Source organism: Pavona decussata, unplaced genomic scaffold (genome assembly GCF_977016875.1).
Source record: "Pavona decussata unplaced genomic scaffold, jaPavDecu1.1 SCAFFOLD_300, whole genome shotgun sequence".
Taxonomy (NCBI): Eukaryota; Metazoa; Cnidaria; class Anthozoa; order Scleractinia; family Agariciidae; genus Pavona; species Pavona decussata.
In genome coordinates, this window is record NW_028145697.1 from 4,723,954 (window position 1) to 4,747,185 (window position 23,232).

Below are 23,232 nucleotides of genomic sequence, written 5' to 3' on the forward strand. Positions count from 1 at the left end.
ACTGTTCCGAACATGGACCTCCCTTACAGCTCAGTTGACATCCGCACCCATCTTGTAAGAACTTTGCTGTTTTTTCAAAAATGTCGTTGCTGCAGCTTTCTTCCGAATTAAGGTCCACCATCGTGTTAGATTGAAGTGAAATCATTTGATTATTGTTTTCGCTTCGGTTGTCATAGCTACGAACAGGGAAGACAAGACAATGCATTGGTATATGAGCACGTGCCACACGCTGGTGTCTTTGTTCTGAACTGAGAATACAGAGACGGCTTTTCGATCGCGTGCAAAAAGAATTACAGCCAAGAAATGCCTTGGCGCTTTTTCACAATCTGTGTGCTCAAAAGAAGGGAATTTTGCTTGTTCAGTCATCTTAATGCGTGGAGATGACGTTTTACAAACGTGTTAAGAGCGACATGTAAATAAAGCACGCGCCAGCCTGTGAAAGTTTTATACCAAAAAGCTGACAAATACACTCGCAGTAACTGCAACCAACACATCGTGAAAATCGTTTCCACAAATTGTGCCTTCAACACGCGGGCTTCAACAGAATACTTTTTTGCTGGTTAAACCATCTTTATTCGCCTTGTAGAATCGGACATACGACTTTCTGTAAACTTGCCGCGTCATGCCGCAGACGCCAGGTGAATAAAATTTAAATTGTTTACTATCAACAAAAGTGACTGATGCTCACAATTATTTATATAGCCGAGAAGTTCCTGGTATATCGTGGAAATCTTTATCGTTTCCGTAAAATTCCCAATTAGAGAATCTTGAAACTTCTTTCCGCGCCTTGAGCACGAAAATGCAGATGCAACAATAACTATTGTCGGCATAAATTGGTAATTAATACGTTGTGTTTGCAGCTACGATATGGCTGCTTGTTTACTCTGACGACGAGCTTGGTTATTTGAACAATTGGTTGAGAGTTGTGAGCGTGTAATTTACCTTAAGGGGAAAAACTAACCGTTTAACAAACGGTTTGCTTAAAACGTTGAACGGATACTAGGTTCTTTTAAAAGGATAGGAAACGTTTTGTCCAAAACGTTAAACGGATAACAAACGTTTTATCCAAAACGTTAAACGGATAACAAACGGTTTGTCCAAAACGTTAAACGGATAACAAACGGTTTGTCCAAAACGTTAAACGGATGCCCTTTTTTTAAACGGTTTAGAAAGGCATTAAAACGTTTTACCAAAATCGTTAAACGGATGCGAGAGTTTAGTAAACGGATAAGAAAAGCGTTTAAACGCTTGTGCGATCCGTTTAAACGGACGTTAAACGGCTATAAACGGATTTTTCCGTTAAACGGTAAAGCGTTAGTGTCCGTTTTCGCTTTCCAGGTCACAAATGCTAAAATAATTAATTATAGCTAAAAATTATTTTTAGATTGGCACTTTAAATTGAAATATGTTGTATGTATAATATTAAATTTTCCACATCCAGAGTCGACCACTGAGTTATTATTCCTCGTAAATTCAGTTGTTGAATGATCATTTCATTTTTCAACTTTGAGGTGACACACGTCAAAAGTAATCAAAACAAATAACATGTTTTAAAATGATGTTTAATTGTTAACGTTACTGCAAGAAAGCTGAAAAAATCATTTAAATGGTAGATTAAACAGGAAATTCAAAATTTGGCTACAAATGCATCTTAAAATAGAGTTGCCATTGACACGTCACATGTCACTGACAGACATCTGTCACATCAAAATGTTTCCGGATAAATTTTTGAAAAAGTCACAAAGTTTGGTGGTATTGGTCAAATACTTTTAAAGTTTTAAATGGTCAAAGTCAGCGCAGGAACTTTCCGCCCCATCCCCCAGTCTGAATAGAGTAAATATTAACTGTAAATATGGCTCATACCTCTTAACAACGTATCAAACTTGACCATTACTGCATTTTTCTTAACCTCCGATTCTGATTTTTCAAAGTGACATAAGAAGTCATAACATTGTTTTTGCAGGCTGTTTGATGAAAACTCAGAGCGACCAGCATCCCCAAGATGGCGATCAAGATCTCCCATCGCAAGAGCATCGAGGTTAACGAAATGAGATATTTTTTACCACATACTGAACACCTAAATCTCGAAAACTACTTCCTACCAGTTCGATCACTGTCTTAAGGTTTCCTTCAAGAAAAATTTTTACCAACAACAGTTGTATTTCCTAATATTTTCTATGTCTCCTTCCCTAAATTACCGGAACCCTTAAACGAGCAGCCACAAAACCATGGACTCATTTATCGAGAAGAAAAGTAAGTGGTTTTAATCTGCATTAATCGATGCGTTGTTAGTCTACCGACTGTAAATTCCACAAAAATTGTTTTTAATTATTTAATACTTATTTGTGAAAGAAAATGGCACATGATTTGCTTCCCTTAATTTTTAGTTAAGACTTCTTTTGCGTAATGACATTTCCACACTGAGAGTTCGTTGTTAAGTTATGCCTGTTGGTTACCCAAAAACGCCAAGTTATTATTTCCTTACCAAATAACTCGGACAAAAACGTCTACACTACCATTTGACAAATGTAGCCTAAGTGACTAAGAAAACAGAAGGCGTTTCCTTTAACTTGCCTTGGGGATGTTTTACAATTGGTTTGATCTTCCACAACTAACGTTTCAGTCGAAACGTTACTGTAGTAAAGACAACTCAAGACAATAAATGATCGACATAAAGCTCTGTATAAAACATTATATTTTCAAGTGACTAGTTACAACCAATAGGAAAACCTGTTCCAAGTACGTGTTTAAAATTGTTACTTTAGAGATGACAGTTAACCCGACAAACCAGCAGCGCACAATGAGCAGCTTTCGCTCACTGTTTGCACCATACTCGAGCTCCGCCGGGGCATCTTCCTCCTCAAGACCACTGCCTGCCAAAAAAGAGCGCATGTTCTACAAGGTGAAGGAGACGTGGACGCATGTTTTTTTTTGTCTTGCGTCCACAACAACTACTAGTTAGCATTACAAAATGCTGCTCTGGGGAGACAGAAAGTTGTTTTCTCTTGCAAAGGATCCGCCATGGACGTAAGAACAAAGTTAGAGGGAACCTACCCGAAATCAAAAGAAAGTGGAGGCTTTGAGTTCCTGAGAAGTGGTGCACCAAGTTCAAAGCTTCTGTTAATCACTCCTCCTCCTGGAGGATACTCTGTTCCATTTCTCCAGGATGCCGCTGGACTTGGCCAAGCACTGGCCTACATTAGGCCACTCCAGATGGACCTGGAGACAGATGCAGTAAGTGAGCAGGTACGTGGTTTCAACTGACCAATAAGATAAGTTCGACACCCCCACCCCTACCGCCTAGTGCCCACAACAAAAAACCTTCAAAATAGAGATATATACCAATACACAATACCCTGAATTTAATTTTGGAAATTCTACTTTAAAATGATATAGTCTGTATTGTTGGAGGACACCACTTCAGACATCTGTTCACTTGAATCACTAGTCACCGTGCTAGCAAACTACTGATTCGTATATGTAATAGGACTAAATGCTGTCCAATTTGGAAATAATTGGATCAGAAAAATTCCGAGGACTGCCAAATTGGACGAAGGCGTAGGCCGAGTACAATTTGGCAGTCCGAGGAATTTTTTTAATCCAATTTTTCCAAATTGGACAAGCATGTAGTCGTATTACCTATTAATTATATTGTGTATTATTTAAGGGTAAAAAATAATGCTGATTTTGTCAAGAATATATTATTTCAAAAGATCTTCGGTATCCAAATTAATAGTTAATTTGGATCGGTATCCAAATTAACAAATAATACAATGGTTGCTTGAATGGAATTTCTGACTAGCAATATAATTATACTAGAAAACACTCAATATTTACTAGCCCAGCTCCATAATTTTTCACCAGCCTCAGGCTGCTGGGCTAGTGGAGATGTTGAACCCTGCCTTACATGTTTTTACATTTACTGCATGTGTGTTGGGTTGTCTGAGGTCAACTCTAGTTTGCTAACAACAGCTTTTGTTCTAAGGTCAAAGACCTAGGTGACAGTGACAGTGTGCTCACTGTGAAATGCCTGGAGTGTGATGTGGATGTTGCTATGGCAACATTTCGGCAGCACCAGACCCAGTGTAATAGGTAAGTTTGCTTGCATTTGTCACATCTAAACTAACATATCCAACTGGTTCATATCTGAAGCTTGCTAGTGTTATAATAGATAGCATCATAGAGTTAGAGGACTGGGTTGTCATCTTTATGTATTCAGTTTCCTAAACCACAAAACATGACTGCAGGCAAATGTTTGGGACAAAGGCAGCCTTTATTAATTACAATACTACGAAAACCACCGATGCGTGGAATGTGACCAAATTTTCGTATCATCACCCCGCCCACTTTCGTTAACAAATTCCATAAATTCCTGGGGCCCCGTGACTTTGCCACCATTGAAGTGTCGCCATGGCCGCTTGTCTGAAGTGTCGCTGCTTGGCGCCGTTTCTGTTGTACTAGTAGAAAAACACATCGATACGTTAAAATTGCGGGTCGAAGTGGAAAATGGATAAAGATTTTTATGAGTACAGAGGAGGTTAAACGGGCCTTGTTAGCTTTTTACAGGTCCATTTTCCATCGGTCATGTTGTTTCGGGGTACTCGCCGAATAGCTGTATTCGATGTTCCTGCAGCAACGTTACAATGCTCATTCGTATGCTTATACACCTCACCAACAGTCATTGAAGCTCTATCAGTCTTTAGAAATCTCAAGTCAATATCATCCTGCTGAATTTGCTTTATGCCAGCTGCACGCATTTTTGTGATTCCTGTACCACCTTTTTCTACCACTTCTTTCCAAATTTTCCACGCAGTATCTGTGGTGTTGTCTGTTAAGGGATTGGGGACGAGCGAAGGACCACATGGTCTAGTGAATCCAACATGGCGTAGTCGCAAGGATAAATACCGTGCCAATTTCTTCTTTTTGCCTCGCCATCTGCTTAATCGGCACAAATCTCAGCAGTTTCGCACTTAAGCAGTGACCATCCTTGTTCATCTTGGGAAATACCTACGGAATTTACTCTCTGGACACTGTTTTGAACTCATCGAAGCGGCCCTTTTGGCGGCCATTTTATACCCTCGCTACCGGTCTTATCTTTACTACTCACTATCGAGACAAAACTGAAGCCATACTTTCTTGGGTCGAGGGCAGCCTTGACACAGTTTACTCCCATTGTACAGGATATGCCGCCCAAGCCAAGTCCTGAACCTCCCGATGAGGCCAGTGCTAGTTGAACAACAACAAACAGTCCAAGTCTTCAGTTTATTTCTTCTGAAATTGCACGAGTCCCACACCTAGACGTCACTTCTTCTACTCCCGACGGATTTCAAATTTGGAAGCAGCGATGGAGCTCTGCAGTAACTATCACAGGTTTCTCTGCATTCTCACAAGAAACCCAACTAGCTCTATCTACAAATGTCCTTAGCGATGATACTGTAAAAAAAAATGAACCTGTTGGCCCTCCCTGATGTCAACCCTATTATTAAAACTTTCCAGACCCAGGTATGTGGGAGCACAAGTGTCTTTGTTCATGAATATGAGTTTCATAATAGAATCCAAGGGTCAAATGAATCTTTTTAAGAATTTTACACCGATTTGCAGTCCCTCTTGAGTAAATGCCAGTATGAGGATTGTTGCAAGACGGCAACCAAGATGTCTTGTAAGGAACGCGTACTTCTTGCCAGACTAGTAGCTGGTATAAGGTCTAATGATCTCCGAAAAAGTATTTTGTGTATGCAAGACCTAACCCTTGAAAAGGCTGTACAACATATTCAAGTTGATGAGACTACCTCAATTCAGGCTACTCAGTTTTCTACTCAAGTAAACAAAGCAGGTGCATCTACTTACAAACAGGGAAAGGGAACTAAAACCTCTTACAAACAGAGCCCACCTCACAGTGAAACTCGGGACAAAACTCCTAGAAGATGCAAATTTTGCATGAAATTTCATACCTTTAGAATGGAATTGTACCCTGCTAAAGATTCTATTTGCCAGGTGTGTCACAACAGAGGCCATTGAGCTAACTCTCTCGTGTGCCCTAGCACCTCTAGGCCTAGTGCAGGGCGATCCAGTGAAGAAAGCAAACCAGATTCTGGTCCGATTCAATCCAAATTATCCAGTAATCCCTCCCTCAAGTCGATTTCGGCCTTTGGGGAATCTCAGATAAGTGCAACTGTATCTGTGAGGTCTATCAAAGTTTCTCCTATTCCCAGTGTAGGAAGTCACTGCCACGTTGATTTTCTCATTGGAAATAACAACTGGATCCAGAGTTGCATGATTGATCCTGGTGCTAACATAAACTGTGTTGGTTATGATTGGATTACTCACTTTGAAACTCCTGAATGGAACTATAATCTTGAGTGTGGCCCTGTTAAGACTGCGGGTGGCTATAAGCTCGAAGTTGAAACACGTGTCCTTCTGAACATTTCCTGGCCCCCACAGCAGCCAGTTCTCTCAGCTAACCAGTGGTTCTACATCGTCCATGGTGAAGATGGGGTTGTACTTGGCACCCCTGCTTGCCGAGCTCTGGGAGCCATAGACGAGCAGTGGCCCTTGTCTACTCTGAAGGAAAGAGCGCAGTTTTCTTCTTCAACTGTCAAGACAGCTCATGCTGACACTGTTCATGCTCCAACTGAATGCTCTGTCCCTGACTGTTCTGTCTCGGAAGTCCACACCCAGGAGCATCCACTTTCAGAAGATGAGCTATTTTCTAATTTGAATTGGATCCACCACTCAGCAACTAAAGTGTGTTCCCAGGTCCATGTTCTTCAAGCCTCCTCAGAGCAACCAGTTGTTTCCAATGATGATGAGACTTCTGTTTGTTCTCTCTTGCAAGAATATAAAGACGTCTTTGATGAGACTGTTCTACCTGCAATGTCAGGTGAACCCTTTAAGATCAACCTTAAACCTGATGCCACACCCTGTACTCAACTAAAAGCACGGAAAATTCTTATCCCTTATCTGAATCAGCTAAAGAAGCAGCTTAATGAGATGGAACAACTTGGAGTAATCTCAGCGTGTGAAGAGCCAAGTCCTTGGTGTCACCCGATCGTAATCGGCCCAAAGAAGGACACCGGTGAACACCGAATTTGCATTGACTTTACTCGTTTAAACCGTTTTATCAAACGTGAGTATCATCTGAGTAATTCTCCTTTTGAGGCCGTTACAAGTATCCTGCAGGAGGAACTTGCATTCTTCTGCAAATTTGATGCTCGCCACGGTTACTGGCAAGTCCCACTTGCTCCTGAGTCATGCCCTGTAACCTGCTTCATTACACCCTTTGGTCGCTATGTGTGCAATAAGGCTGCATTTGGCATCAACAGCATCTCTGAATGGTACAACCGTCGTATGGACAAGGTCGTTGCTGGCCTAGAGGGCGTTTGTAAGATTGTTGACGATATTTTGATCTATCCCCAACTGTCTCCATTCTGAAGAAGCGTAGCCATGCCTTCCTCGATCAGTGCCGTCAGCATGGTGTCACCCTCAAGAAAGCAAAGTCACAGCTTGCTGTCACCGAAGTGGATTTCGGTGGCTTTTGCCTGTCAACAACAGGAATCCAAACCAGTCCTGACCTCCTGAAGTCAATTAGGGATTTTCCTCGACCAAGGAACCTCACAGATCTTCGCTCATGGTTTGGTCTGGTGAACCAGCTTGGTAATTTCTCCAAGGAACTTACTGAAATTATGGTCCCCTTTCGCCCTCTTCTCACACAGGATGCAGTCTTCCAGTGGCTGCCTGAACACGACCATGTCTTCGTTGAAGCAAAATCTCGCCTGAGTACCACGCCTGCCCTAACATATTTTGGGGTTGATCAACAAACTGTTCTTGCTACTGATGCGTCTCGTCTTAAGGGACTGGGCATTGTTCTCCTTCAGCTGGTAGATGATGTGTGGAGACCTGTATTAGCCGGTTCACGTTTCTTGACTCCTACTGAAAGCCGTTATGCCATGATAGAGCTTGAGGCTCTTGCTGCTTGCTGGGCTATGAAGAAGTGCAACATGTACCTTCAGGGCTTATACCACTTCACCCTGCTCACTGACCATCAACCTCTCATCCCAATCTTGAATTCTATGGGGATCGCAGACGTTGAGAATCCCAGACTCCAGCGACTCATGATGAAAATGCTGCCTTACTCTTTCACAGCGCAATGAGTAAAAGGAAAAGCTCATTTGGCTGCAGACGCCCTTTCGCGCTTTCCTGTAGACCAGCCCTCACTGGATGATGAATTGTGTGAAGCTCATGCAGAAGTAGCTGTGCCTGCCCTCTTTGCTAATAAGTCGACTGAAGTCCTGCAGCTACATTAAGTTTTCAACGCCCAACACACCGACCCTCAGCTTTCTCGAGTCGCAGACTATGTCTGCTGTGGATGGCCCGACTCCCTAGAAGAAGTGGATGATCTGGCTAAACCCTTCTGGCCCACTCGCCATCAACTTTACCTCACTAATCCACTTGCTGATCATTCTTTTCTCTTGATGAATGGCTGCACTGTCATCCCATCGTCCCTTCAGAAGAAGATCCTCTTGACCCTACATGAAGGGCATCAAGGCATTGACAAAACTCGACGCCGTGCCCGTGATTCCGTCTTTTGGCCTGGTATTGATTGAAAAATCGAGGACATGATCAAACGCTGCCACCAGTGTTTGTCACTTCTTCCAGCAAATTGCAAGCAACCACTCCAACAGCCACCATTGCCAGCAAGACCTTGGGATAAGCTTGGTTGGGGATGGCTGCACTGTCATCCCATCGTCCCTTCAGAAGAAGATCCTCTTGACCCTACATGAAGGGCATCAAGGCATTGACAAAACTCGACGCCGTGCCCGTGATTCCGTCTTTTGGCCTGGTATTGATTGAAAAATCGAGGACATGATCAAACGCTGCCACCAGTGTTTGTCACTTCTTCCAGCAAATTGCAAGCAACCACTCCAACAGCCACCATTGCCAGCAAGACCTTGGGATAAGCTTGGTCTTGACCTTTATTCTCTTCATGGAAAAGAGTACCTCATCATCACCGATTATTTCTCATTCTTTACTGAAGTACGTGATTTTAGGAAAAATACTAAGGCCCCAATCATTATCAAAGAACTGAAAGAAGTATTTTCTCGATTCGGTAGTCCTGTAGAAGACGTCTCGGATGGAGGTCCCCAGTTCAGTTGTAAGGCCTTCCAAGACTTTGCCAAAGAATGGGGTTTCCAACACACCCTCTCATCTCCTACGCATGCCCAGTCCAATGGTAAGGCTGAGGCAGCTGTAAAGAATGTGAAAAAGCTGCTCAAGAAATGTGGAGCCCTCAATAACGAGTTCTGGAAAGGAATGCTGGCAATCCGTAATACACTACCTTCTAGCAGAAGGAGCCCTACTCAGTTGTTACTTAGGCGTTCCTTGCGTGATTCTCTTCCACGTTTACCAAACTCAAAGGAAGAATTTCTAACTCCCGACACAAGGCAAAGAATCTCACATAACAAGAGTAAAGAGAAACGCAACTATGATCAACATAGCAACGGTCTTTCTCCACTACACCCAGGATCTCGCGTGGCGATCCGCTCTCGCACCGACACTGACTGGTCCCTCCTCGGGACCATTCTTGAACTCCGTCCCCACCATACCTTCTTGGTCTAAACTGACCAAGGTTCAGTTCTCATCCGGAAAAGAAGATACTTGAGGCCTGCACACTGACAGTGTTGTTCTTTAACTTACCCCTTTTGTTCAAATTGTACTGCTTTATCTCCTGTAGGGGAGGAGAAAAGATGTTGCATGGCCAACTCTGGGTGGGGAAGGGAGATGTGGTGTTGTCTGTTAAGGGACTGGGGACGAGTGAAGGACCACATGGTCTAGTGAATCCAACAGTATCGAATTTGACCCTGTTTCTCTCAGCAATGGCTGAGAAATTTCCGGGGGAAAAGCCAGTTACAAAGTCACCGCCATCTTCAACAATATCTTCTACTATTTTCCTTCTCAAATCAAGTTGAAAAGGTCTCCCGTTGATATAACATCTACCTCGTTTACTGGTAGCTTCCGCCATCGCAACAACGGCTCTCGTGTTTGTGTTTACTAGTAAAAAAAACCGCGCAAAGTTGCCGCCCACCCCCAGTATCCAGGAATTGGTGGAATTTGTTAACGAAAGTGGGCGGGGCAGTGATACGAAAATTTGGTCCCATTCCACGCATTGGTGGTTTTCGTAGTATTACTAATTTTAAACTGATTTGACAACATAAATATTCTTTCAATTTACAAGGAAATAAATCAAATAACACTGAAACATAGATTATACACAAAATGGACAGGCTGTCTGATACAAAATAAAATTATGCATATAGGAAGAAGGAAGGAAGGGTGGGAAAACAGTGATGTGCTGCGTGCGCTGGCAAGATAAGCGATTGAGCAATTGAACACAAATCCCTGGCAAACCCTATTTATACATAGTGTAACTGTACTTTTACTAGCCTTGGGCAAAAACCTACGACCAGCTAATATGATTTGGCAGCTGATATAAAACTACAATTTCTATAAGTAATTTGTACACGTGGGTACATGTACACGTGTATGATGCAAGACTGCCTGTGTCCCAATTGCTTCTGTCCTAATACACATTTTTGTTTATAACTAGCCCATCTCCAAGTTCCATGAGAAGTACTGGTACTCGACCTTGATTTCGAGGCTACTAGTAATACAGCCGATGAAGATGGAACATCAGTCTCCACACTGACACAGATATTTTCTGATAAACCAAAAGAAGTTATTAAAGAGGCAGTCAGGAAGGTCAACAGGAAGGTCGGCTTGGCATCCCAAGACCTATTGGAAGGTAAATCATGTCAAATATGGCCCATGGGACCCATACTGTGAACTTTCATGTTAAGAGTCATTGTCTGAGAAAACCAGGCAGAGGTGAAAGATGGGGGTCGGCCGATTTCCTTCAAACTTTCACCATTTAATGTCTGTCCGAAATGATAATGAATGATGCTATTTAGCAATTCTCCTGCTGTTGCGTTTCGTAGTTTGACCACCCCCCCTGGTTTTGACTCTCACTGACCCTGATGTCACGCAAAATATATGCAGAATTTGAAGGTCAATAAAATATATTTCGCGTCATTTCTGGGGACTCATATTGATTGCTTGTATTGTGTACCGTCTAAAAAACGTTGTTAACGGAAAATATCCCGACTTTACATAAAACTTAATTTTTTATAGAATTTTGCAATTTCCTTGCCATCGCGAAAATGTTTTGGGCCAAATGTGAGGCAATTTCGAAACGGTTTTTCTCAGAGGTGCGGCGTTCCTTTCCGATAATTTCAAGATATATTTTAAGCCAAACATCTGTTCTCCCAAAATCAGCAAACTCTAACTTGAGCCATTGAAATGCGTTTGCATGAGCCACGCTCGAAGTCAAAGATTACTCGGTATTTTTGCTGATAAAGTTCCACAGCGGGTTTTTCTTTATTTCATCTTCTTCTTTTTTTTTTGTTTTTGGATAAGCTCGATGCAACTATCCTAACTCTCCGAGGTAGAACTTCCCAGGAAGATTTAGTTGAGTGACGCTTTGGGCAGGATAACATCAAATCGTTGTTAGCTCACAGTTGATTTGATAAAGCGTGACATGTCACGGTAATTGGCAATTTTGTCAAACGTCATCATAAACAGAACACATTTCTCGCTTATTTGCATTTAAACTTGGTAACAGCAAGCTTTTCCTTGATACTAGATTAAGTCTTGGAGTCAGTCTGTTGTCGATAATTGGTAACCAAAATAAAAAGAACAACAAATACCTGTGAAACTTGCCACGGCAAGAGAAGCTTGATGACCGAACCTCCGGTATGTTCGTTACATAACAGACAATTGAAAGAACAACTAATCTTTCTTCTGTAATGCGTTGGGTTCCGCCATGGATCTGAAGTGCTCTTTCTGGTCTGTTTATTCGCCTTGTGGCGCTGAAGGTGTTGGTTTGAGGATTTGTCTCTTGCTATCCTGTACACGAGATATTGAATCGCATCTCGTCAGTCTTGGTTTGGGAAGAAAGCGTGGCGCGACGGGTTCAAAGATCTCCGAAGCCGATTTGATTCTCAACAGAGCAGGTAAATTTGATGTCCATGAAGATGAGAAGAGAGGAATGACTGCTTGCCCCAGACATCGCAAGAACCTTACAAAAGACTGGACCAGCCGAAAACGGACTATGTGTTGCCATCCAAGTCATATCTAAAGGGACGATGTCACAAGGCATTTTTGAGCTGCATAACGCTGTTGTTCCAGTTGTTCCCATCGGTTCAGGTTCGTTTTATGTTAACTGACTGACTGCATACTAGAGTCATTTAAAAAATATAAACAACATAGCATTTACGGCCGTGGGAACCGAACGCGAAGTTTCGCACATTTGTTCCGCGGAGTCGTAATGCCGCCTCAAATTAGTCGTATCACAGGGCAACCAATCTTAACCTTCCATGCTAGCTTTTGTATTTTGATATAGTTTAAAAACAGCTTTTAGTTGGAATTTGGAATAAAGGCGGGAAACATCCTACCTCATTAAAGTGTTTCTCAAATATATATTCAATATTTCATATCCATCAGAAGAAAGCTCATGCCAATCCTGCTGTCATTTTTTTTTACGAGGAATGTATTTTTGGTATAAAACAAAACTATTTTCTTCTGATGAATATGAAATATTGAATATATATTTGAGAAACACTTTAATGAGGTAGAATGTTTTCCGCCTTTATTCCAAATTCCAACTAAAAGCTGTTTTTAAACTATATCCAAAAATAATAGCTAGCATGGGAGGTTAAGATTGGTTTCCCTGTGATACGACTAATTTGAGGCAGCATTTATGATACGACTCCGCGGAACAAATGTAAACAAAACAAATGTGCCAAACTTCGCGTTCGGTTCCCATGGCCGTAAGTACTATGTTGTTTATATTTTTTAAATGAGTCTTGTATGCAGTCTGTCAGTTAACATAAAACGAACCTGAACCGATGGGAACTATGCAGCTCAAAAATGCCTTGTGGCATCTTGGCATTTACTCGTCGGGTTGGTTTGTGTATTACCCCGGCTTTCGTTGTCCCTTTAATATGACTTGGGTGGCAACACATAGTCCGTTTTTGGCTGGTCCAGTCTGTTGTAAGGTTCCTGCGATGTCTGGGGCAAACAGCCATTCCTCTCTTCTCGTCTCCAGGGACATCAAATTTACCTGCTCTGTTGAGAATCAAATCGGCTTCGGAGATCTTTGAACCCATCGCGCCACGCTTGCTTCCCAAACCAGGACTGACGAAATGCGATTCAATATCTCGTGTCCAGAATAGCAAGACGAATCCACAGACCAGAAAGAGCACTTCAGATCCATGGCGGAACCCAACGCATTACAGAAGAAAGATTAGTTGTTCTTTCAATTGTCTGTTATGTAACGAACATACCGGAGGTTCGGTCATCAAGCTTCTCTTGCCGTGGCAAGTTTCACAGGTATTTGTTGCTGTTTTTATTTTAGTTAACAATTATCGACAACAGACTGACTCCAAGACTTCATCTAGTATCAGGGGAAAGCTGTTACCAAGTTTAAAATGGAAATGTTAAAAGAAGCGGGAAATGTGTTCTGTTTATGATGACGTTTGACAAAATTGCCATTTACCGTGACATGTCACGCTTTATCAGATCAAGTGTGAGCTAACACCAATTTGATGTTATTCCTGCCCAAAGCGACACTCAACTAAATCTTCCTGGGAAGTTCTACCTCGGAGAGTTAAGATAGTTTCATCGAGCTTATCCAAAAACCCAAAATAAAAAACAAAACAAGAAGAAGAAGATGAAATAAAGAAAAACCCGCTGTGGAACTTTATTAGCAAAAATACCGAGTAATCTTTGACTTCGAGCGTGGCTCATGCAAACGCATTTTAATGGCTCAAGTTAGAGTTTGCTGATTTTGGGAGAACAGATGTTTGGCTTAAAATATATCTTGAAATTTTCGGAAAGGAACGCCGCACCTCTGAGAAAAACCGTTTCGAAATTGCCTCACATTTGGCCCAAAACATTTTCGCGATGGCAAGGAAATTGCAAAATTCTATAAAAAATTAAGTTTTATGTTAAGTCGGGATATTTTCCGTTAACAACATTTTTTAGACGGTAAACAATTCAAGCAATCGATATGAGTCCCCAGAAATGACGCGAAATATATTTTATTGACCTTCAAATTCTGCATATATTTTGCGTGACATCAGGGTCAGTGAGAGTCAAAACCAGGGGGGGTGGTCAAACTACGAAACGCAACAGCAGGAGAATTGCTAAATAGCATCATTCATTATCATTTCGGACAGACATTAAATGGTGAAAGTTTGAAGGAAATCGGCCGACCCCCATCTTTCACCTTTGCCTGGTTTTCTCAGCCAATGACTCTTAAAACTACTCTCCCCAGTATTTTAGCCCATCCAATATCCTCTCGTTGTTTTACATTACACAAAATTCTTATTTTTGTGTTTACTTGGGGTCAGGCTTTTAGCCAGAAACTGAAAAGTGGGAGTCCTGGAGGTGTTAGCTCCATTCTAGCTGCAAGCTTGCTTGGGGTTGAAAATTAGATATGAAACAGTCTTTATTCTAATTCTGAGCTCAGTTGCTTTCAGTTTTTACGTTTATTTATGCAGACAAGGATATGCCATCAAAGTCTGCTAGCAGATCCAGAGATCCAGATGCACCAAGTACCAGTTTCTCAGATTCGTGCTTTGCTCCAGAAATATCCGGTAATGTTACATCCGTAAATTAGTACTTTTAGTTTATTTAAGGTCTATTAGATGATTTTTAGGTGAAATGGAACATAATTTTACACAGTATTTTGGGCACTGCCAGTCCTGATTGTTCCAGGAAATATCCATACTACCCCCCAAGGAGAATTTTTTGGTTTGCACCCCAACCCCTCTGGAAATTCCAGTGTAGCTTCATACTTTGCTTTAAAAATTTCTCCCCAAGGCTCCCCATCCCCTTGCATAAATATCCAATGACCCTTCTTGGGGTGGGTATGAATATCCTGTGGAACCACACATTTGAAATTTATGGATAAACATGTCATTGAATTCTTCAACAATAATTTTTATTAACGATTGTTATCCCAATTATCCCTCTGGGTGAAAGGGAGGGTAACAGAAATTCAGGAAATTCCTTTCTATGCTCTCGCTTGCTAAATTCCCAATAACGTTAATCCAACCGCAATGCTGGGCCCAGTTTTTAACCTACAATAAACACCTGCTCTGTGTAGTCACCCTGTTTTCAGGCCATCTCCTTAACTATAAGTAGGTATGATTTCACTACTGAATGAGTGTCTTGTAGTTGATGTATATGTATATACTGTCGCCATAACCCATGAGTATGCACATATAATTGTGACAGGTGCCAGTAGTTCCATCCATATTGGCCTTGGCTGTACATCGGACTCTGACTCAGAATTATCAGAAAGTCCATTCAACAATGGTAGTATACCACCAGCGGCTAAGGTGTTCACAACCCTGGTTGAGCTAATGCGGTGTCATAAACAGTCTTTACATTTAGATGAAGACCATGTAAGGCGTATCCATACATATCGGGATGAATTCTGGAATGAGAGCATCGTGGTCTGCAAGCATCCCCGATTTGACTACAAAGCAACCCCTAGAATAGTGTTTGCAGGAGAGGCAGGTGACGCAGGAGGGTTAGGGAGAGAATATGGCACACTGTTGCGTGATGCCATATTTTCAGCAGCCAACCTTTACGAAGGGAAAGAAGAGAGGAAACTGCCCTTATATTCCATTGATGGCATCCACTTGCAGCTGTTTCAACTAGCTAGGAAGATGGTGGCCTATCTCATCATACATTTAGATATTGGCATTCTCTGCCTCAGCCCAGCAGTGTACAATTACATTGCAACGGGATGCGTTACCCCTGACTGCTGTTTAGTTGATGACATTGTTGATTTAGAGCTTAAAGAGCTTATATCACAGGTAACTGGTGTGCACTATGCCATGAACAGACTGAACCTTTTATTATAGCACTTATCTATGGGATTTTAAAATACACGAGTTCACACTGTAATTATGTAATGTAAAGTTTTGTTCAAACTGAAATTCAATGTGCAAACGGTTAAACCATCTGCAATGCCAACCCCAATAAGTAAGTGAGAGGGAGCCTTTATGTTCAAGATCTTAATTATGTCTGATTGCTCAAATCAAAATAACATGACAATCAGGGTGGAGGTGGGGATAACCAGAACTTCCCAGTTTGGCTGAAACTTGGCTTTGTTCTTATGTTCATGACACACAGGTGAATGCTGCTGCAACTGTATTGTATTGTATTGTATTGTATAACTGGTGAAGAAACAATGCAGTCAATCCAGCTTCTCGTGATCTCCAAATCACCAGGAAGGACTTTATTTACCAAGCCTTCAAAGTTTTACATTTTTAAACAGGCAATTTAGCCAAGAAAATACCTGTGGTGAAGTTTTTCAACAGCATTTTGCTTTGTACCTGACCTTCGCTCCCGGCAGGAAGTGGATTAAATTTGCAGACATGATTGACGTTTTAGGACAACATAAACAGCTTTGTTTAAATGAAATGGCAGCTCTGTTCAGTAGACGTTGGTGGGGTGAAATGTGTGACATGCCCACAAAACGTATGTGTAGGAGGCTAGCTACTTTGTGTTGTGTATGTAATAAAAAGAACTTTAATGTCAATATTTCCCTCATAGCTGCACTCATTTGTAAAATTGTGTAACCCTTCACGCAAAAACACTGCTCATTAGAAAAATGTCTTTTTTGGGACGGGAAGGGTAGGGGGAGAGGGAGGTGTAAACTGCCATTTAAATGCTGCCTAGGCAGTGGGGGTGGAGTTGAATATCTGTACTGATTTAATGAGTTAGTGGTACAACACGTCGCAGTACATTTCATCTCTCACCAGTAACTAGCAGTTGTATCAGGTTTACTTTTTCTTATTTCTTTATTTTTTTTAGAACAAGGAAGTGCTGGACTGGAAAAGTTTTTTCGTTACACTACGTCTTTAGATAAATCTCTCCACTTGGCCTTAGAAGGAAGTGGAAGTTGAATTTTCCAAGAATAGTAACACAACATTCTTTGCAGAAAGTTGCAGCTATGTGTTAAAGGTGCCCAACGTGCATGGCTGTTTTGAAGATTTCCAATTTTTAAGAAGCCTACAACAATTATCTTATGGTTCCAATGCTTATGGTTCCATTTAATTTGTATGAGGCCTTTGGAGTTGTTTCCCCATTTATTTATATTCATATTGTTATAGGTTACAAACCAATAGCTAATTGCATTGAATTTTCAACTTTTGAAATACTGCAAATGTATTTTATTAAATATTTTCTAATAGGAGTGCATTATAGATCCTAGCTAGGACTGTGCTTAATTTCAGTTGAGATGTTCTTATCAACATTTCTAATTACTGTAAGTGTATTTTCAGTTACAAATGGGTTGTACAATTCCTGGGAACTTCAATGTGACTTGTGTATTCTGTGGTGTCATAAAGGCCTTGAAGCAATATGTGAAATAAAAGTAATACAGTGATATAGATGTCATTGTTACGTTAGGGACCGGTTGATTAGTACAGGGGGGGGGGGGGGGGGAAGGGCAGTCCCAAAAAACGTGTGACCAACCCCCATGGGCATGGGCATAAGATCATGGTCATAAGATCTGCTGCCCCTGTTGTGAGCTGAAAATTACATGACTCCCACCACCCCTCCCCACACACATGGGGCGGGGAGAGATTTCATGAAGACAGTATCCAAGGCTTGAAATATATAGCATGACCTACCTCATCGGACAGGCTGAACACGGTGGCCCACCCCCATTCTGTTTCGGCAACCAACCCCCCACCCCACCCCTCAAACCACCATCTACTTCTTCAATGGTCCCTAACATCAGTTGGTATTTATTGGTAACAGGTCAGGCCCTACTGCAGGCATTACACTGCTAGGTTTGGAACTTCAAAAAAAAATTGCCGAACATCTTATTAATGATTAACTGATAATCTGCAATATATTTGCATAAATGTCAACACCATAGAATTCGGAATCTCGTAGAGGATTTATGGTTCTGCTCAACTGTTGGTACGTCCCCTGTATCAGGGGCGTAGCGTCCATATAAGCACGTACGCCCGTGCGTACAGCTGATAAAAAAAATTCTCATTCAATTTGCTGGGTAATAATTTCATATTTTAGCATTATACTGGCGTTTTTTATTAGAATTCCCATTATCCAAGCATTAATAATTCAGCGCTGGCCACTAATAATGGCAAAATGCATTTGAGTGGTAAGCAAAAATAGGAAAAACACCTTACAAGATGGAAGCACAAATGGAGTGGCATGGATCCGAATGCGACGCCGCAGACTTTGGTCGAGACTCTTGACCACGCAAACTGCCAATGTTATCTCGGTGTATATACTGCTTTCGTAACATTTTTAACTTATTCTGTGTCTACATGCACCCCTGCGCACGTAGCTTCTGTAGCATGAAGAGACTAAAATCTCCTCTGCGAAGTACGATGACGGACGAAAGACTAAGCTCCCTAGCAATCCTTCATATACATAAACATAAGAACGTGGATATTGACAGGTTGGTAATGGAGTTTGCCAGTCGTAAGGGTCGACGCTTCGCCCTTTGCTTGTGGCCTGTCTTCATTGTTTTTGTATTTTTTTTCTTTTCGGGACACTGTAGCTCACAGAAATCCCCAGGGAAATGGTAAAAATAAACAACTTTCTACTGCATTTTTGCCGCATTACTTATTGAAAATGCCCCGAAGAAAAACCTGGCGATGGCATTTCTGAGACCCTAAATTTCAAAATTTTCTGGGGAGCATGCCCCCAGACCCCCCTGGTTGTAAGCGCCTTTCGCAAAATTTATTCTCTTGCGTACATCTTCAAAATCCCACGCTACGCCCCTGTGTATCATGGGCATTGCTGTCTGTGGCACCTCCACAGAGGAAGCTTCACTGCTAGGGCCATTGTGTTCTTCTGCTGGATGTGGGCCATCAAAATCTATACCATAATGTTTATCAACAGTCTGAAAAGGAAATGGGCAGTGAAATAAGCCCCCATCATTTTAGGCCCCTCCATATCTCATGATGTCTGGTTGTCAGGAGATGGGACCAACATGCAAAAGTATTATCTTTGTTAGCCACTGTCTATTTAACTACGCCACTTTACCTCTGGGTTGTTAAACTCCAGTGCTACTCGTCACTGGGAATGTGCCACACCCAACATACCACAAATCCAAAGCTGTGTTGGAGAGCATCCTCTTTCTGTGCTTAAAGTAGCTCTATTGTATGCTTCTTGAAACATTTGGAAATTTCTGTTGATTCTGGGTACGAACACGTAATGCAAAGCGAACAAGTGAAGCTCGTTTGCAGGTTCAAGGATACCACAACTCTCCATGTGATAAAACAGGTTGTAGAAAACAAAGGTGCATCCCATGAACAAACCCCTCCACAACCTTTCCATCCGCTGGTTGTGCACACTGCATCCTGCTATGTGGCTCCCTCTATCAGGTCCATGAAGTGGATGATTGAGCATGTATAATGCAACCATTACATTTTCTCCCCTTTTGTCTGAGCGCACACGTGACGGCAGACCATATTCCTCAACTGCACACAGGAAGAGTCGTAACACTGTTGAAGCCCTGTTATTTGTGTTACACTGGAGAAACACAATTCTATCTGTCATCAGTCCTACGTCACTAAGGAGTACCATGAGAAGCACGCGCCCTTGCTTATTGAGCCTGGTTTATCAACAAGCCAACCTGGCACACCAGAGAGCCAACCTGGCAATTTTAGTCACCCTGACATAGGAAATACGCTCTCCCAGATAAACTCTATTATTAAATTCTCAGCCTCGGATATTGCATTTCTAGCATTCTGATTCGTTCGCTAAATCTCGGTTATCAGCTCATATACCGTAGTTTGACCTTATATGGAAAACGACTGCCCCAGGTGTCGCTAAGCTAAATTTGTTTTTGGCGGGAAGCGAAAGTTTCTTCGGAAAAATGTAGAAAAAAAGGAAAGAAATACCAAACAATGCCATCTCAATATAACAACAATAAAAGCCACAAAGCTCGGTATGACACTATTTAATGGTACGTATCTCTGAAGTTTCCTTTAAAATCTTCAAAATTGCAAGATTTTACAATTTTTAGATCACATAACAACAACAATAATAACCGGTTACCTTAAAAAATTTCAGGATGGCTTGCAAATCCTGGCGGTAAGAGGTTAAAACCAATCGCGGAAATTTCTCAGGAAGAGCTTTATGCCTTCCTTTATGTTTTTACGCATTTCGACTTCAGGAAAAGTTCATCTGTGAAATCCGTACGAGCGGTGGCCATAATGTTCGTTTCCGTCGCTCAGCACCACCCAGCAAAACATTTGCAAAAATGTGCACAGCTCTTACGCTTATCACATAAACTTAAAGTTTAAAAGCTTGCACTGAATGCTTGTCTCAGTGATGTTGTACCTTGTACACTTGGACTTGCCTGAAGCCGGTTTTAAATCGTCCACGAGGAATTCAGTTCAGCATAAAAAAAGCCGTCTTTGCGCTGATCCCTTCCTTCGCTCTGCACCACACAGCAAAACATTTGTTCAAATGTGCACAACTATTACGCTTCTCTATGAGCTGGAACTTCAAAAGCACTTGAATGCTAGTCTCAAAAAGGTTATAATTCGTACATTTAAACGTTTCTTGAATTTTAGATGTCCGACTGTGTCCGATTTTCTTCGCTTTCGATTTTTCATTCCCCCCCCTTTTGCAAAGAGCTGCGCGGCATGTGATCATTACGTTTTGCGCACTTTGGTCTGAGGTTGCCTCAACATCAGGTCGTTTTAATTTGAAAGAAATTTTTTCCTTAAAATATAAAAATTCAGTAAACTTCAACGGCAATATCCAAACGCGGAGAATTAATAAAACAATTATTCCATTCGAGCTTGTTGGATATGACATTAGTTATAGCCAACTCGGAACTTCGCGCCTGGTTGGCTATTTACCATCTCATATCCAACGCGCGCTCATGGAATAATTGTTAAATATGAGTTCAATGGCTGCTCTGCTGAAACAGATTGTGGAGTGCGGGAGCGTCTTGGAAAGTCACAATGCTTACCGCTCGTCACAAAGAAAGCGTCCGGATCCTCTTTCTGATTTAAACGAATCACACAATCGGGGGGAAAAGGGCACGCTTAACAGACGAGCTAAGCATTGGTGCACCTTCCGACAATGACCTCTACAAGCTCATCTCTGACGCAGACAGCGCTAAGAAGTCAGACGATGTTGCCGAGACCGCCAAAGAATTACATTTGCTTAGAACGCTCTAGGCGGTTTTCAATAAGGACAAGGCTACTGGACCTAACATCCAACAAAACTTGGCAAACATTGCCATGAAATGCTGGGAGATCTCCCTCTCTAGCGACAAGCTAAAAGGCTTGCTCGCCAAACATTTGAAACCGAAAAATTGCCCTGAGCTTATCGTCCCTAAAGTTAACTTAGAGATCTGGAGTCAGCTCGAAAATTATAGGCGTAAAGCTGATCTCCGGTCAGGCAACCTCCAGCAAACTTTACAAAAGGCCACATTTGGCATTTTAAATTCATGCCACCAACTTGTCGCAGACGATGGGACGAATGTTAGTGTCTAATATTTTTAGCAGACCTAAAAAAGATGGTAGTCATAGGCTTATCCTTAACCTGAAAGGCCTAAACCAATAATATTATTTGTAACCTATCATCATTTTGAAATGGACACTCTATTCCATGCTCAAACTTGTTGAAAAGAATTGTTATATGGCCTCCCTTGATCTAAAAGATGCCTATTACTCTGTAGCAGTTCAGCCATCCCATAAGAAATATCTCCGTTTCCTGTGAAACAACGTTCTTTATCAGTTCACATTCCTGCCCAACGCCTTTCGTCCTGTGCACGCAAATTTACCAAATTATTAAAACCACCATTAGCTACTCTTCACAAACAGGGCCATGTTATCTCAAGTTATATTGATGACCTCTTTGTCCTGGCCAGAACATATAAGCTTTGTGTTACCAATGTAGCTGACACTTTGCCCTGTTTGACTCTCTGGTCTTTACAATTCACCTGGACAAATCGGTTTTCATTCCCTCTCAAAGAATCGTTTTGCTTGAATTTATTATTGATTCAGTGGCCATGACTATTACACTCACTTCTGAAAACGCTTTGAGTGTTAAAGTGGTCTGCTCATCATTGATGGAGGGTGTAACAACAATACCGGAAGTTGCTCAAGTCGTAAGGAAAGTTATTTCCTCCTTTCTGGGTGTAATGTATGGCCCTCTCCATTACAGATCGCTTGAACCTGAAGAGCTGCATGGGAAATTTCGATTGCCACATGTCACTCTCGGAGGATTGGCATCCGGAACTAGACTGGTGGATCAAACATATTGACCAGTCTTTTAATGTTATTTCACACGGACAACCCTCTTCAACTCTCACCACTAATGCATCTCGCTACCCGAGAAAAATCCTTTTACATCAATTATTTAGTAACAGATGTAATGTACTGCCCTCTCCATTACAGATCACTTGAACCTGAAGAGCTGCATGGGAAATTTCGATTGCCACATGTCACTCTCGGAGGATTCATATCCGGAACTAGACTGGTGGATCAAACATATTGACCAGTCTTTTAATGTTATTTCACACGGACAACCCTCTTCAACTCTCACCACTAATGCATCTCTCTACCCGAGAAAAATCCTTTTACATCAATTATTTAGAACTGCTAGCAGTTTTTATGGGTTTGCAAACCTTTTGTAAGTCTCTTCATAACACACACATCGGACTTCTAATGGATAATACTACTGCTACAGCAGTTTTAAATCACATGGGGACAAGCCATTCAGATCCTTGCAATCACCTTGGGAAAGAAATTTTGGAATGGTGTATTGCCAGGAAAATTTGGATAAGTGCAGCGCACATTCTGGGGTCTCGAAATATCACTGCCGATTTAGAATCCAGGAAAATGCATTCCAGCATAGAATGGATGATTGACAGCACTATCCTGCAGGAGGCCATGGAGAAAATTAACTTCTGCCCGGATATTGATGTCTTTGCCTCTAGGCTAAACACACAATTCCCACGTTATGTGTCTTTCAGACAAGACCCTGGAGCGGTCACCATAGATGCCCTGACTCTTAATTTATCACATTTTCAATTTTATGCCTTTCCTCTTTTCAGTGTGATTTCTACATTTCTACCAAAAGTTCAGGGGGACAAAG

General features: G+C 41.7%; 2 pseudogenes across 2 annotated transcripts; one reads left to right on the top strand and one right to left on the bottom strand.

Annotated features, from left to right (window-relative positions):
• The first annotated feature begins 1,764 nt into the window (after window positions 1-1,764).
• LOC146454757 (uncharacterized) lies at window positions 1,765-17,550 on the top strand (annotated as a pseudogene). Its single transcript, XR_014859249.1, has 7 exons — window positions 1,765-3,246; window positions 3,986-4,092; window positions 10,604-10,798; window positions 14,616-14,711; window positions 15,355-15,988; window positions 16,415-16,640; window positions 17,020-17,550. The product of XR_014859249.1 is annotated as an uncharacterized LOC146454757 (transcript).
• Window positions 17,551-18,781: 1,231 nt separating this feature from the next.
• On the bottom strand, window positions 18,782-19,671 carry LOC146454758 (uncharacterized; annotated as a pseudogene). Its single transcript, XR_014859250.1, has 2 exons — window positions 19,156-19,671; window positions 18,782-19,012 (listed from the first exon to the last, which is right to left on the bottom strand). The product of XR_014859250.1 is annotated as an uncharacterized LOC146454758 (transcript).
• Window positions 19,672-23,232: the final 3,561 nt, after the last annotated feature.